Source organism: Tursiops truncatus, chromosome 9 (genome assembly GCF_011762595.2).
Source record: "Tursiops truncatus isolate mTurTru1 chromosome 9, mTurTru1.mat.Y, whole genome shotgun sequence".
NCBI lineage: Eukaryota > Metazoa > Chordata > Mammalia > Artiodactyla > Delphinidae > Tursiops > Tursiops truncatus.
In genome coordinates, this window is record NC_047042.1 from 18,342,097 (window position 1) to 18,357,642 (window position 15,546).

A 15,546-nucleotide genomic window follows, 5' to 3' on the forward strand; every position below is an offset into this window, starting at 1 on the left:
ATTTGATGCCTTTAGATAGCTCCTTTAAGTGGAATCATGCAGTATTTGTCTTTTTGCAACTGGTATATTTTATTTAGCATAATGTCCTCAAGGTTCACCCATGTTGTAGCCTGTGACAGGATTTCCTTCCTTTTTAAGGTGGAATAATATTCCATTATATGTATGTACCACATTGAGTTTATCCATTCATCTGTTGATGGACATTTGGGTCGCTTCCACCTCTTGGGTATTGTGCATAGTGCTGCTATGGCATGGGTGTGCAAATACCTCCTCAGGACCCTGCTTTCAATTCTTCTGGATATATACCCAGAGTGGGATTGCTGGATCATCTGGAAGCTCTGTTTTTAATTTTTTGAGGAACCTCCATACTGTTTTCTATTGCACCATTTTACAGTCCCACCTATGGTGCACAAAGGTTCCAATTTCTTCACATCTCTCTGACACTTGTTATTTTCTGCTTTTTTGAGACTAGCCATCCTAATGGGTGTGAGGTGATATCTCACTGTGGTTTTGATTTGCATTTCTCTGGTGATTAGTGATGTTGGGAACCTTTAGAGAACTGGCAGTTTCTGATTCCCCTGCTGGAGTGACCACATAGAGAGGCCTTGGTAGTATGTGGAGCGGGAGAATGGCCTGGCTGAGCCCGCCTTCCCAGCCATTCCTGCAAGGGCCCCACCTATGCATGAAGCCTTCTTGGACCCTCCATACTACTGATCTACCTGCCAAATGCCACCAAGTGACCCTGGCTGATGCTACATGGAGCAGAAGAACTGCTCAGCTAAACCCTTCCTGAATTCCTGATCCACACAATTGTGAGATATAATAAAACTGGGTGTTAGTAGCCATCCTAATGGGTGTGAGTTTTTTCAACAAAACTTTGACAAAGTTTTAAGCCACTAAATTTGGGGATAGTTTGTCATGCAGCAAGAGATAACTGGAACAGTGGGCAGATGCCCATTCTCTGCCTGTGGTTTGGATTTGCCGCATTAAATATACTGTAAATGACACGAACAGCTGGACAGCCGGCACAATGCTCACAGGTCAGGAAGAGTGCGCCATCTTTGACTTGTGCGTTCCTTCCTGACACATAATTTCTAGAGGAGCAATACCTCAAACCCTGTCCTCCACCTACTGGTCTATCCATAGCCTCTCTTTGGGCAATCACTGGGTTGTGCCTCAGGTGGTCTAACTGTAGAGCATTAGGTCTGTGCTGAAGATGAATGCATGCTCACAACATACTTTTGGGCTGAACTAAGGCCTAACACTGATTTTGCTGCAGCTTAACACCAGCACTATAGGTGATGAGAAGGCCTGAATTTGTTGTGATTGCACGCATCGACATATGCCCATTGCTCATCTTTACTTGCAGGCCACCCTCCCACTCAACAATCCCCATCAGCACACTCTCTGGCCCGTGACTGCAGTGATGCAAGAAAACAGTGAGACAGGAAGCTACACACCAGTTACCAGCCCTTCGATATTCTCTAATGCCTTTTTACCCCAACCAGAAAGGTAACCCCAGTACTTCTTCCTGGGCTTTCTAATTCAGTTTGCATCCAAATTCTTAGTTGCTTGCAGCCTGGACTTTTCAATGGGCCTGGCTGTGACTGTACCTGCTAGGTGGCATCTATAGTTTCAGGGCTGGTGCCAGAGGCAGAGGGATGGGGAGTGGGGAGAAAAGGAAAGGAGGACGAAGTATTATAATCTTTGGCTCTTTTCACATAGGACCAGTGACTACGTTTCCATTTTTAGAACAGAAAGCTAGATACAAAATAGAAATAACTTACTCCTGAAGGCTTCCACCACCCTACCTGTCATAGTTCATTTTGGTTTCTATCATATTTCAGTTTATTTGCTTCATAGCACTATGCATGACCTGTAACCATCTCATGTATTTTCTTCTTTTCGCCTTTCTCCCCCATGAGAATGTGAGCTCCAGGCCATCAGCACCTCCTTTGTCTTGCTGAACGAACGGAAGAATTGAGAAACAGAAGAGCATCTCCCTCTCCCCTGCCAACAATCTACTAGGTCAGTGCTTCTCAAACTTCAATATGTTTAAGAATTGCCCAGGTAGCTTGTTAAATATGCAGATTTTGATTCAGCAAGTCGGGGTGAAGCCTGGGAACCTGCATTTCTAACAATCACCCAGGTGATGCTGCTGCTGGTCCCACACTCTAGGATGCAAGGCCCTGGAATGAGCTCCCTGAGGAGAGACTGTGTTCTGTTCATCTTTGTACTCTCAGCTCAATGATGTGCTTGGTATATAATAAGTGCTCAGAGGTTGTTTGTTGAATGAATGGCTGAAACCAACCAGTCACAGGAATCTATGAAAAACCCAGCAAAGCAAATCTTGAGAGACTGGTGGAGGTCCTCAGTGACCTGAAACCTCAGTGTGGACTTTTGGGGGCTTTCAATTCCTTCCACCTCCATTAAAGGGCTGGGCAGAGGGAGCCGAGGAGGGGGAGGGGTTCTTCTATCCTGAACCTACAAATAGAGATTTTAGCACTTGGTTGTCACAATAATTTTTTTTTTTTTTTTTCAGTACGCGGGCGTCTCACTGCTGTGGCCTCTCCCGTTGCGGAGCACAGGCTCCGGACGCGCAGGCTCAGCGGCCATGGCTCACGGGCCCAGCTGCTCTGCGGCATGTGGGATCTTCCCGGACCAGGGCACGAACCCGTGTCCCCTGCATCGGCAGGCACACTCTCAACCACTGCGCCACCAGGAAAGCCCCACAATAATTTTTTTAAAAATATGAATACATAGAGAGGTAGCTAAGAAATGAAAAATGTACAGCCTGAGACAGACCTAGTACATTTTCTTTTTCCTTTCTCCACCTAGCTTCTCCTATTTTTTAGCCTTTATATTCTCTGCCTTTCTTTCTCTTTTTCTTTCTGTCTGTCTCTTCCAACTTCATTTCCATCTGACACACTATTTTGAACACAGGAGAGTTGGAGGATAACTGCTCAAACTGTTTTTCTGACTCCTCATGCAAATCTTCTTTGCTGAGATGGGGCAGAAAATGGCCTGAGGTTCAGGTCCTGGTGACCTTGCCCTATTCCTGTGTGCAAGGGACAATTCACCCTTGACATCAGGCACAACACTATCTCATATGACTTTTCCTGGAAAATAATTCATGAGGAGCAATTTCGATTGTTAATTCATGAACACCTCTTTTCTCTTCTTCCTCCCCTTGTCCCCATTAAGGAATACTGTAAAATCTATTAAAAACAAGAAAACAGGCACAATTACTTGGTAGGCTTCCCCTAGCATGTTGAGAATAGAATGTGAGTGCTGACTTATCAATCCTAACAATATTCACTGTCCAGTTTTAACAGGAAGCCATTCCGTACTTTACACAGGTTGAAAGGCTTTTAATAATGAAGTCCAAAGACGTGCCCGTCGGAGGGGGAGAGTGTAGTACCCTCATTCTTAGTGTATTTCACGAGAACTCATAGATTGGGTGTCAATCTTACTACATCATCCCTGCCTTAGTGACTTCTAAGCACTCTTCCGTGCATAGAAATTACAAATTTTTCATAGTTGTGTTGCCTTTGCATTTCATGAATATCCTGAAAATATGTGTGTAATGGGTTATATCTGCTCGGCCCTACAAAAATGTTTAACTTCATTCTGTCTTTGCAGATTGACTGTGATGTGCACCACATTCTGGTTTAATGCTTATTCAACAATAAAGCTCTTTTCCTTTTCTACTACTTTTATGGAGAGATTTTCTGGGTTGGGGGATGATTTTGTTTATAATCATATTACCCAGACAATGTATATTGATATATCTCTATTTGTGCACGTAAATGCTTTCTTTAACACCTGTCCTCTTTTAGGACAGAATTTACAATAAGGAAGGAAATGTCTTTTGAAAATTTCTCCGAGAGTGCTAGAATCAGTTTTATTAAAAAGGGCTTTACTAACAATTACCTATTAAAGACCAAATGATGCTCCCCTTTCTTCTTTCTAACTACTCTACCAGCTTCTATGAAATGATGGTAAGGCACAACTCTTTAAAATCATCAACTCATCCTCTCCTTCAGGAAGTGGTGAGCCTTTTGTTTCTTAGGATGTGGACCTATGGTCTTGAGTAGTTTTAGCAGACAGAGTTCAAGGTCATGAGGCTTTCACATGCGCTTATTACCACAAATTTAACAGTCTTGATCCTAATTATCCATATGGGGGTTGGCTGTAATGAAATAAGACATTCAAGTATGATGTATGCTTGCTCTCTAGACCAAAAGGAAGTAGACCACAGAGTCCATAAGGCAATTTATAATCAAGATGTAATTCACACACACACACACACACACACACACACACACACACACACACACACACACAGTAGCCCCTGTCAGAGGAGAAATCAAGAACTAATGCATTTGCAACAAGGATGGATGTGGAGGGCATCATGTTAAGTGAAATAAGTCAGACAGAGAAAGACAAATACTGTACGATATCACTTATATGTGGAATCTAAAAAATACAACAAACTAGTGAATATAGCAAAACAGAAGCAGACACAGAGAACAAGCTAGTGGCTGCCAGTGGGGGGGGGGGCTGGTGGTGCCATATAAGGGTGGAGGAGTGGGAGGTACCGTCTACTGGGTGTAAGACAGGCTCAAGGATGTGCTGTACAGCACAGGGACTATAGCCGATATTTTGTAATAACTGTAAACGGAAAGTAATCTTTAGAAGTTGTATGTATATATATAAAAAGAGACCTAATGCGTTTGGCAAATGTGTAATCCATTACTGATTGGCTGACATCAGTTAGCCACAAATGACATAGCAGTACAGGAGGGACAGAGAACAGCTGAACTGCAGAACATTAGAGCTTTTTAGAATGCAGAAAGGAGTGGACTATTCTTCAGCATAGAACTTTTTAGAGGTGACCCTTTGCTGTCAGATAAATCCATGTGCTCAGCACTGCCCAGGAGGCCTCCCGTGGCCTCACCACCACAGCCTCTCTTCATGGGTTCCCCACTTCAGACTGTGCTCTGGCCTCCTGAATGTGACCTGCGGGTCTCGGAAGGAACCCTCCAGGCCTTTGCCCCTTCTGCCGAAATGCCCTTCCTCCCGTTCTCTAATTGCCGAATCCCTCTCACGTCTCACATCTCATCTTAAGACACTAGTCCTATAGGATTAGGGCCCCACCCTTATGACCTCATTTAACCTTAATTACCTCCTGAAAGGCCATATCTCCAAATACAGTCATACTGGGGGTTAAGGCTTCCACGTATGAATTTGGGGGGATACAAGTCAGTCCATAACAATGCGTAAGGCTCCTTTTGAGAAACATCTGAGGTTTGTTGAGCATCTGCTGTGCACTGGGTGCTTGGGACACAGAGTACTATCAGAAGCAGCCCTTGCACTCACAGAGCTCACTGTCTAGCAGGACTAGGCAGGCTGGTTAATGCATGACTAGTGCAAGATGGGGACCAAAAGAGAGAAGGGACGGGTCAGAAAATGCCGGGAGAAAGAAGAGAAAGTGACACCAGGGGTGCGCATGCATGTAAAAAATGCCATGTGAGAACACAGAAAGAAGACGGCCATCTGCAAGCCAAGGGGAGAGGCTTCAGCAGAAATCAAACCTGCCCACATCTTGATCTTGGACTTCCAGCCTCCAGAACTGCGAGAAAATATACTTTTGTTTAAGCCGCCTAGTCTGTGGTATTTTGTTATGGCAGTCCTAACAGACTAAGACAGGTTTCAACAAGGCTAACCTCCACCCCTCCCCACCTTTTTTTTTTTTTTTTTTTTTGGGCAGGTAAGCACTCTGAGACCTAGAGAAATGAAATTGCCCAAAGTCATCCAGCTAGTTAGCTGAAGACTTGAATTAGCCTTCTTTTGACCTAGAGTGATGTTCCTTCTCCACTAGTTTTTCATTTTTTTCCCCCAGTGAAACACTTTTTTCAAGTGAATCTTTTAGGAATTCCAGTTCTACACGTGAAACAGAACTCAATGCAGCTGCCCCGATCAAGGGCCCAGAACCCCACTCTGCCCAGTCTTCCCCTCTTCCCCTGTCCCTCCTCTACATCACACCTCTGCAGATCTCCAAGGCTTCATAGACTCTAGTGTGAAAAGTACTGCAGTACCCCACACCACCTCCTCCACGTGATACCACACATCTCTCAATCTCTCACTGATGTAAGGCATTAGAAACCTGTTCTGAAGTAGGAAAGCCAGCTGGGTCAGTAGAAGATAAGACAAGGCAGCCAGAGGATGGACAACTAGGATTTTTGAGATGGAAAGGTCACTGCAGTTGATCTGGCTCTGTCCTGGGGAGATGGTAAAGACCTCAACAAGTACAGTAGAATCATTCAGAAACCAGGTGTGCCCCTACCCTGGTCTGGGACTCATTTTCTAAGCGAGCAAATATCCAAAACATACACATGGCTTCGCTTCATTCCAAGGTGTACTGATGTTACAGTAAAGGCATTTTACTGATGACCGTGGGAGAAAATCCCACGGCCTTGGGGATCCCTGCCGCAGAAACTGGGCTTTGTGAATGCTATATGGCCAAGGGCAGTGCCTCCTCTGGACCTTCTTGGATCTCAGTCATCTGGGTATTTGTGAATATGCAGATTCCAGAATCCCAGGTAGACCTACTGAGGCAGTATCAAGCCCCCAGTGTGTACATTCAAATTTAAGATGGTTAGTACTTTGGCTTTGCAATCAGAGGAAAGTTTGAATCCCGGGTCGTCCACTTCCTAGATGTGGCCAAGTCATTTTACTTGCTAGAGCTTTGGCTTTCTTATCTGTAAAGTGGACGTAATACCTATTTTACAAGTTTGTTTTGAGAAATCAAGGTCAGCATTAAACCCTCATCCTCCCCGGGGGAGAGAGAGAGAAGAGAGGAAATAGAGTCAAATTGAGAAAAGCAGTTTCTAAGACTTCCCTGTGAAGTTTCTCCTATTTTGACAAATAATAAAATAAGAAATCCACATAGTTTCTTAGTGCTTATTTGGAATTAAGCACTTTAAATAACCCTTGAGGGTTTTATAGGCACTAAGGATAACATCCAAGTGCTGGAAAAACAACTTCATTGGGGTAAGCATTTGGCTGGAAGGAGGAGGGAAGGAGGCAACAGACTTAACCCCCGGAGAGGTCTGTTTGCTATTTTATGGACATGGTCATAACCTGAGTCATACCCCAGTCAGAACGCCTCCCCGAAAAGCTTAGAAATCAGCTGTGGTCCCTGTTCTCTGTAAGACTATTGGCTGGGATTTTAAGGTTTCTCTATGATGATAAAAGCTACCTTTATTGAACACCAACTGTATGCCAGGCATGTACTAAGTGCTTTACATCCATTATGCTGTTCAATCCCCACAAACACCCCTGTGGCAGGTAATATCATTAATTCCATTTTACTAGTAAGAAAACAAATTCAATGGTTATGACTTTGAATAGTATATACCAATAAAGATAACAAAGAACAAAGGCAAACAAGATCCAGCTCTGTTTTCTCGACCATTCTACTTTGATATTACTTCCCCAGACATGTCTGAGTCTTGAGACAGTCTTGCCTGTCACTCTACTCCTTCCTCTGATTTGCACAGATGAGACTGGGGTCTCAGTTAATACCAGGTTGTGAGTGTAAAGTCTAATGAATGGCATTTAATAAATGTTTGTAAGAAATGCTCTGAATATACTATTATAACAACAGAACAAAGTTGTACACATAAGATTGTTTATTATGGCAAAAAATTGGAAGTAAGTGTAATGCCACAATAGGAGATTGGATAAATAAATTGTGGTACTTTCCTACAACCATTTAAAGTGAATGTAGACTGACAAAGCAATCTTGAGAAAGAACAGAGCTACAAGTATCATGCTCCCTTACTTCAGACTACACTATAAAGCTACAGTAATCAAACAGCATGGTACTGGTACAAAAACAGAAATATAGATCAATGGTACAGGATGAAAGCCCAGATATAAACCCATGCACTTATGGTCAATTAATCTACAACCAAGGAGGCAAGAATATACAGTGGGGAAAAAACAATTTCTTCAATAAGTGGTGCTGGAAAAACTGGACAGCTACATGTAAAGGAATAAAATTAGAACATTTCCTCACACCATATACAAAAATAAACTCAGAATGGGTTAAGGGCCTAAATAGAAGACTGGAAACCATAAAACTCCTAGAAGAAAACATAGGCAGAACACTCTTCCACATATATTGTAGCAATATTTTTTTGGATCTGTCATCTAAGGCAAAGGAAACAAAAGTAAATATAAACAAAAGGAAACAAATTAAACTTAAAAGCTTTTGCACAGCAAAGGAAACCACTGACAAAATGAAAGACAACCTATTGAATGGGAGAAAATAACTGCAAATGATATGACCAATAAGGAGTTAATATCCAACATATATAAAGAGCTCATACAACTCAATACCCAAAAAACAAACCACTCGATTAAAAAATGGGCAGAAGTCTTGAATAGACAGTTTTCCAAAGAAGACATGACAAGCAGGCACATGAAAAGATGCCCCAAATCACGAAGCATGAGAGAAATGTAAATCAAAACCACAATGAGATATCACCTCACACCTGCCAGAAATGGCTATCATCAAAAAGACCACAGATAACTAATGTTGGCAAGGATGTGGAGAAAAGGGAACTCTCGTATATTGTTGGTAGGAATGTAAATTGGTGTAGTCACTATGAAAAACAGTATGGAAGTTCCTCAAAAAACTAAAAAATAGAACTACCATATGATCTAGCAATTCCACTCCTAGGTATGTATCTGAAGAAAATGAAAACACTAATTCAAAAAGATACATACACTTCAATGTTCATAGCAGCATTATTTACAATACCTAAGATACGGAAGCACCCTACGTGTCCATCAATAGATGAATGGATAAAGAAGAAGTGGCATATACATACAATGGAATACTACTCCCCCATAAGAAGAATGAAATTTTGCCATTTGCAACACCATGGATGGACCTGGAGGGTATTATGTTAAGTGAAATGAGTCAGACAGAGAAAGACTAATACTCTACGTTATCACTTATAGGTGGAATCTAAAAAATAAAACAAACTAGTGAATATAACAAAAAAGAAGCAGACTCACAGAAATACAGAACAAACTAGTGGTTGCCTGTGGAGAGAGGGAAAGGAGGAGGAGCAAGATAGGGATAGGGGAGTAAGAGGTACAAACTACTGTGAATAAAATAAGTAAGCTACAAGGATATACTGTACAACACGGGGAATGCAGCCAATATTTAATAATAACTTTAAATGGAGTATAATCTGTAAAAATGTTGAATCATTATGTTGTACACCTGAAATTAATATTACAAATCAACTATGCCTCAATTAAAAAATTTAAAAAGTAAAATGAATGTAAATCTATATTTTTATTTATTTGTTTGCTTGTTTGTTTTGTAGTACGCAGGCCTCTCACTGCCGTGGCCTCTCACTGCCGTGGCCTCTCCCGTTGCGGAGCACAGGCTCTGGACGCGCAGGCTCAGCGGCCATGGCTCACGGGCCCAGCCGCTCTGCGGCATGTGGGATCCTCCCGGACCGGGGCACAAACCCGTGTCCCCTGCATCAGCAGGCCGACTCTCAACCGCTGCGCCACCAGGGAAGCCCTAGATCTATATTAAATGAGTGATATCCGTGACATATTAAATGAAAAAAGGTTATTAAATAGCATGTATAGTGTGATTCCATTTGTGAAAATAAAACACATTTATATGTGCATAGGAAAAAAAAGTGGAAGGATCTACCCCATAATGTGCTAATTAAGCTCTGAATGACAGATTTATGGTGTTTTTCACTTTCTGTATTGTCTGTTTTGTTTTGTTTTCTTACAGTGAGCTGAGCATGCATTACTTTCATAATTAGAAAAAAATGTGCTATTATCATTTTGGAAATTAAATGCCTTGAAAAGAAAAGGAAACTGAACATTCTACCATCTTCACAGTCTTCATGAATTTGTGTTTGTTTCTCCAAGAGGGAGATTAGGAGATGGTCTGAAACTCTGAGCACACCATAGGGATAGCTATGTTTGTATTTCTAAGCACCCCTTTTGCTACCTCCACATATACTCGATATATTTTTCAATATGCCACTCAATACATTCTTGCTGAATGAATGAGCACTGGAAAGAAAATCTGTGATCGATATGCAAAGTATTGCCAAAGAAGCACAATTTCATAAGGACTGGAAGAAGCTATAACAATGGAAAAGAATAACTTTCCATTTCTTTTTCTTAGATTCCTGGTAGCAAGATTAACTTGTGTTCAAAGTAATTCCATGAATGATTCTACATCCTAGAATCAAGGCAGACCAGGGTGGTAATTGTTTAAGTCACTGTAAGAGCTGCTCCCAACAGACGTTTCCCATCAACCTGTCTATACTACATCTCTCTTCCTCGTTATTGCTGCCTTTGGGGGCTGCCACAGATAGGAGAGCTGCCATGCCATTTGTCCAGTGCATGTTCACTATAATAGAACATTCTTCTTTCACAGATAGGGAACAGATTTCTGGTTCTTAGAAAGGCTTCTCAACCTCCAAACAGACTTTGATGATTTTATTTGTGATGCAGGGGAATGGGTCTTGGTCAATACAAAAGAATACCAATTCAGTGACCATTCGAAACAGACTCAATTTGGCAATCAGATGTCTCTGATGTGAGACGAAAGTTGAGGTGTAAGTAGGCAGGGCACCAGATCAGCAGAAAGGCTCAAGAGATTAACCCTGACAGTTGCAACAGGTGCTACAGTAGCCGAAGTAGAAATAAATTATCTACTGTGTCACATAAAAAGACTAAACATTCAGTGGCCACCCACTCTGGTCTGTGGCAGGCATGATGAGAGGTGAACAGGGGCATGGCTGGTAAGCTTCCTCACCCCTTGTCCTGTCTGTTCTCATCAGCCTTTGAGACAGGGAAGCACAAGCAGTACCCCCACAGGCTTTCCTGGGGGCCACATTCAATCTCTATCTCAGACAAAGGAACACAGTGCAAAGGTGGTCCTCACTGCCCACCTAAACCTGCTCAGCTGCTAAAGGCGGTTTTGGCAGAGCCTGGCTTCCCTCCTGGTCCTTCCGGGTCTCCGGCCTGAAATCGTTTCCTTCCTGCTAGCAGTTTATCTCAGCACTGGGCACTGAGGTTTGCACCAGCACGTGTTCAGAGCCCAGTGAGGCGGAGGGGCTGTCAGTTACAAAGGGACAAACATACACCCAACTTAGCCACTTAGTTGCAGCCCCTCCATATAGACATCAAGCCAGGAGCTCTGGGGCAGGGTTACTGCTCCAGGCAGTGACTGGACAGTTTTTCCTGAGTTCTACAGGGAGTTGTAATGTGGGGAAGGGATAGGATGGAGCCCAGATTAAGATGAACAGCTCTGACGGCCCGCTGATTACTTAGAGCCTTCCTCAGAGTCTCTTCTGCTCTGCAGGGAAGGGGCATAAGAAGGCCCCCGGCATTATTCTGCTGAGCTGTAAGACATTCTTCTTAGATGTTTCCTGCTTCCAAGGACTGAATGAGGAGAGAAGACAGAAGGAAAGAACACCTCTAGGAAACAGAATTAGAATTGCTCCTTAATAAGAAAAACCGATTGAACTTACTTAATTTTGAGATGGGTACAATATACCAGGTAGAGTGTAGCAGCTTGAAGTTTTAAATTTCTATTTTATCAAGGCAATATGTGCATATTGCTAAAATAATCAAACCACAGAAGTGATCTTGTGATGAAAGAGTCACCTGCTTCATCCCTTCTCATACCCAGTCTTACTCTCCCAAGACAATCTCCTTTAATAGTTTGCAGTTAGACTAGCTACTTTGGTAGTCAAAATCATATGCTAATATTCCCCTATTTATTCATATATCAATTTTGGATAATATCTGTTGAATCGCCTTTAGAAAACTGAGGATGTGCCTCCACTACTCCTCACCTTCTTTCTCTCCCAATTTTGAGTTGGCTGCCTTAAATACTATGTATACCTTTACCTCTTTTTCTTGTTCTCTTTTTTTCTTTTAATTGAAGTACAGCTGATTTATAATGTTGTGTTAGTTTCAAGTGTATAGTGAAGTGATTCAGTTGTATATTTATATATATAAATATTCTTTTCCAGATTCTTTTCCATTATAAGTCATTACAAGATACTGAATATACTTCCCAGTAGGTCTTTGTTGTTTATTTTTTATATAGTAGTGTGTATCTGTTAATCCAAAACTCCTAATTTATCCCTCCCCCACCCCTTTCCTCTTTGGTAACCATAAGTTTGTTTTCTATGTCTGTGAATCTATTTTCTGTTTTGTAAATACGTTTATTTGCATCATTTTTTTTTAGATTCCACATATAAGTGATATCATATGATATTTGTCTTTCTCTATCTGACTTGCCTCACTTACTATGATCATCTCTAGGTCCATACATGTTGCTGCAAATGGCATTACTGCATTCTTTTTTATGGCTGAGTAATATTCCATTGTATATATGTGCCACATCTTCTTTATCCATTCATCTGTCGATGGGCATTTAGGTTGCTTCCATGACCTGACTATTGTAAATAGTGCTGCAATGAACATTGGGGTGCATGTGTCTTTCTGAATTATGGTTTTCTCTGGGTATATGCCCAGTAGTGGGATTGCTGGATCATATGGTAACTCTATTTTTAGTTTTTTAAGGAACCTCCATACTGTTCTCCACAGTGGCTGTATCAATTTACATTCCCACCAACAGTGCAGGAGGGGTCCCTTTTCTCCACACCCTCTCCAGCATTATTTATAGATCTTGTTCCTTTTCTGACTGTAGTCAGACTCATCTCTATTTGAGATGAAGCTATCACATGACTGTTCCTTTTCCTTCTACCTTTTTACCTCTGACTCTCTGACATAAGCTTGACTTTTCGAAAGTCAACTGGGGATTTTCAGTACATTAATCAATGAAAACAACTTAGAGAAGAACCTCCCCTCTGCCTTATCAAGGGTAGTTTAAGGCCTCGTCTTTTTACATGTCTGTATGATTGTTCGTGCCTTGTTCACACATATAGCAATGGCTGCATCGTATTGTCATGGATCTATCTGCAAGGGTATCTTCCTCATTGGCATTATGTGAGCCTGGACGATAAGAATTGAGCATTTGACCTCTGTATCCTCATGACCTAGTAGCATGCCTGGTGCATGGTAGGCCCTCAATGTCTGTTTGCTGTGGAATATATGTACTTCTCTCCATTTTTAGATAACTAGACTATTGAATGGTTGAAGGGGTGAGGTAACTTAAAAATATGTTCGAATATGGAAAAATTCATTAATGCTGTGTCTCTACTATCATGGCCTCCCGAGTGAGCATGTGTGTATGTGTACATGTATCTGAGGTTCTTGGTCTTGGAAAGAGCGGTCAGAGTGGCTCTGTAAAGAGGCAGCCCTGGGCAGGTGGCTGCCTTTCCAACGGCAATCCCAGAGGAAGTGCCGGCACCTTCCAGAATGAAAGGCAGGGCTGGTTTCCGCAGTAAGGCACACCAGATCTGCTTTTCTTCGTAACTTGTTCTGACTCTCAAGCTGTTGAGAGTTGTCACAAGCAAAACCCAACCCCAATCCAGAAAGTCCCAGTCCACTCAACCTGAACCACAATAACCTGCTTCTGAACATATCTCCAAGATTTCAGTTCTACTGAAAACTTCCCAGAGTTCTCCTGTTCAGCTTTGTTCACACACAAGATGACTTCATGGGAGAACATCCATTTTTTAGGAAATATTTTTTGCAAAAGTCAATATTCGTAGCAAAGGCTGTCGATTCTCTGCTGCTTTCCCCTTGGGCTTTACCATTTCACTATCCACTGGAACAGTGTCCAACTGCCCACCTCAGCATCCTTCTGCCTGAGGACTTTCTCTGGACACATGAGCCCTCTCTGCTTATGCATGGGGCAGACCAGAAGTGCCAGGGAATTAAGTCCCCTCCCCACAGCAGTCCTCAGTCGATGACTGGTCAGAATTGTTGTATAGATAGTACCTCCTTTGCCCCTGGACTCCCAGGCTTCCCTGGTGGGACTGAGCTCCAGTTACCCAAGTGACTTGAGGCTTCCCTCCCTTTCATGTCTCCCCTTCTCATGTCCTACCAGTGTTTCCTGGGATTGCTTTCCCAACAAACCACTTACACTCGATTCCTGGTTTCAGGGACTGTCTATGGGGGAACTCGAACTAAGATCGTATCCTTACAGAATATGTTAGTCACCTTCCCTTCACTGCAGCTGTTTCCTACAAAGGAATCAGTTTTGCTTTTTCCTCTGCTCTGTGGAGCTGATGCTGACGTGCCCCTAGCGGAAGTTGATACCCATCTTTGTGGGAGAGTTTATGGGGAAATAGCTGCTGGCATAACAAACTTTGGCATGAAAAGAGAAAACGCTATGGATTCCTTTAAGACACAGCAAGAAAGTCACAAAGCAGATTCTCCATCCATAGTTAGGTGTCGAGAGTAGTAAGCTCTCTCGTGAAGTTACATCAGGCTTCCCTTCCACTGACCCCTGACACCCAGGGAGGCCTGTAAGAGTTTTAATGTGATTTCTGGAATGTGCTTAACTTTCAGAGAGGGAATAGTTTAGCCCCTGGGAGAATTCCATTACTATAATTTTGCAATAGAAAAGCTTCCTATTGCCTAATCTTATTAGCTGTTTATGGACAGTAAGTGGGTGAAAGCTGAGTTTGTGACTTGGTAACTGTGAGGACATATTTTTTGAGTGCTTAGAATGTGGACTAAAGAAGAGATTATTTATGTATACAGAGAGGAGGTACAGAACTCCAGAAATGACCACCATTGAAATAGGGGGCACGTCGTATCCAAGTAGCCACCATAAAATAACACAAGGGAGGAAAAAAAGAGAGGAACTAGTTACTCCAATCTTTCTCCAGCTCTCCTAATAAATAAGACCTTCGATGTAACCTTGAAACCACTCGTCAGTAGCCATCCTTACTTACGTTTGTACTTTTGCTTAGTTTCGTACATTCACTCAACAAATATTAATTGAGCATATATGATGCATCAGGCACAGTTCTAGGCACTAGGGACATACTGGTGGACAGAAGAGAATAAGTCCCAGCACTCACAGACCTTACACTCAAATGGGGAGGTAGACAATAAACAAATAATCATACACTATAATATATCAGGTCGTTTTAAATGCTATGAAGAAAAAGAAATCAGGGTCAGAAAAGAGTTGCTATTTGGGGGCAGGAGGTCAGGGAGGGCTTCTCTGCATGAAGTGAGGGAACAGACATCTGGGGGTCTCCACCTTCTGGGTGGAGGCATCGGCAAAGAGAAAGGCAGGACGAAGAGCAGGGAAGCCAGGGTAGCTGGAGACAGGAGCTGGGTCAGCAAAGTGGACGGGCAAGTCCTGTGGGATGCTCGGACCATGGTAAGGCATCTGATTTTATTTTATTTATTTATTTTTATTTTTTTTGCAGTACGCGGGCCTCTCACTGTTGTGGCCTCTCCCGTTGCGGAGCACAGGCTCTGGACGCACCGGCTTAGCGGCCATGGCTCACGGGCCCAGCCGCTCCACGGCATGTGGGATTTTCCCGG

General features: G+C 42.6%; 2 protein-coding genes across 7 annotated transcripts in view; one reads left to right on the forward strand and one right to left on the reverse strand.

Annotated features, from left to right (window-relative positions):
• Positions 1–3,710, forward strand: part of LOC117313575 (uncharacterized) — a 101,376-nt gene extending 97,666 nt beyond the window's left edge. For all 5 annotated transcript variants that reach the window (XR_012334195.1, XR_012334184.1, XR_012334191.1 and 2 more), the window contains 3 exons: positions 1,370–1,512; positions 1,926–2,028; positions 2,543–3,710. The gene's annotated coding sequence lies outside the window, so the exon portion shown is untranslated. The remainder of the gene's footprint in view (positions 1–1,369; positions 1,513–1,925; positions 2,029–2,542) is intronic.
• The window catches only part of LHFPL3 (LHFPL tetraspan subfamily member 3), a 537,058-nt gene that overhangs the window by 6,394 nt on the left and 515,118 nt on the right, over positions 1–15,546 (reverse strand). The window lies entirely within an intron of this gene.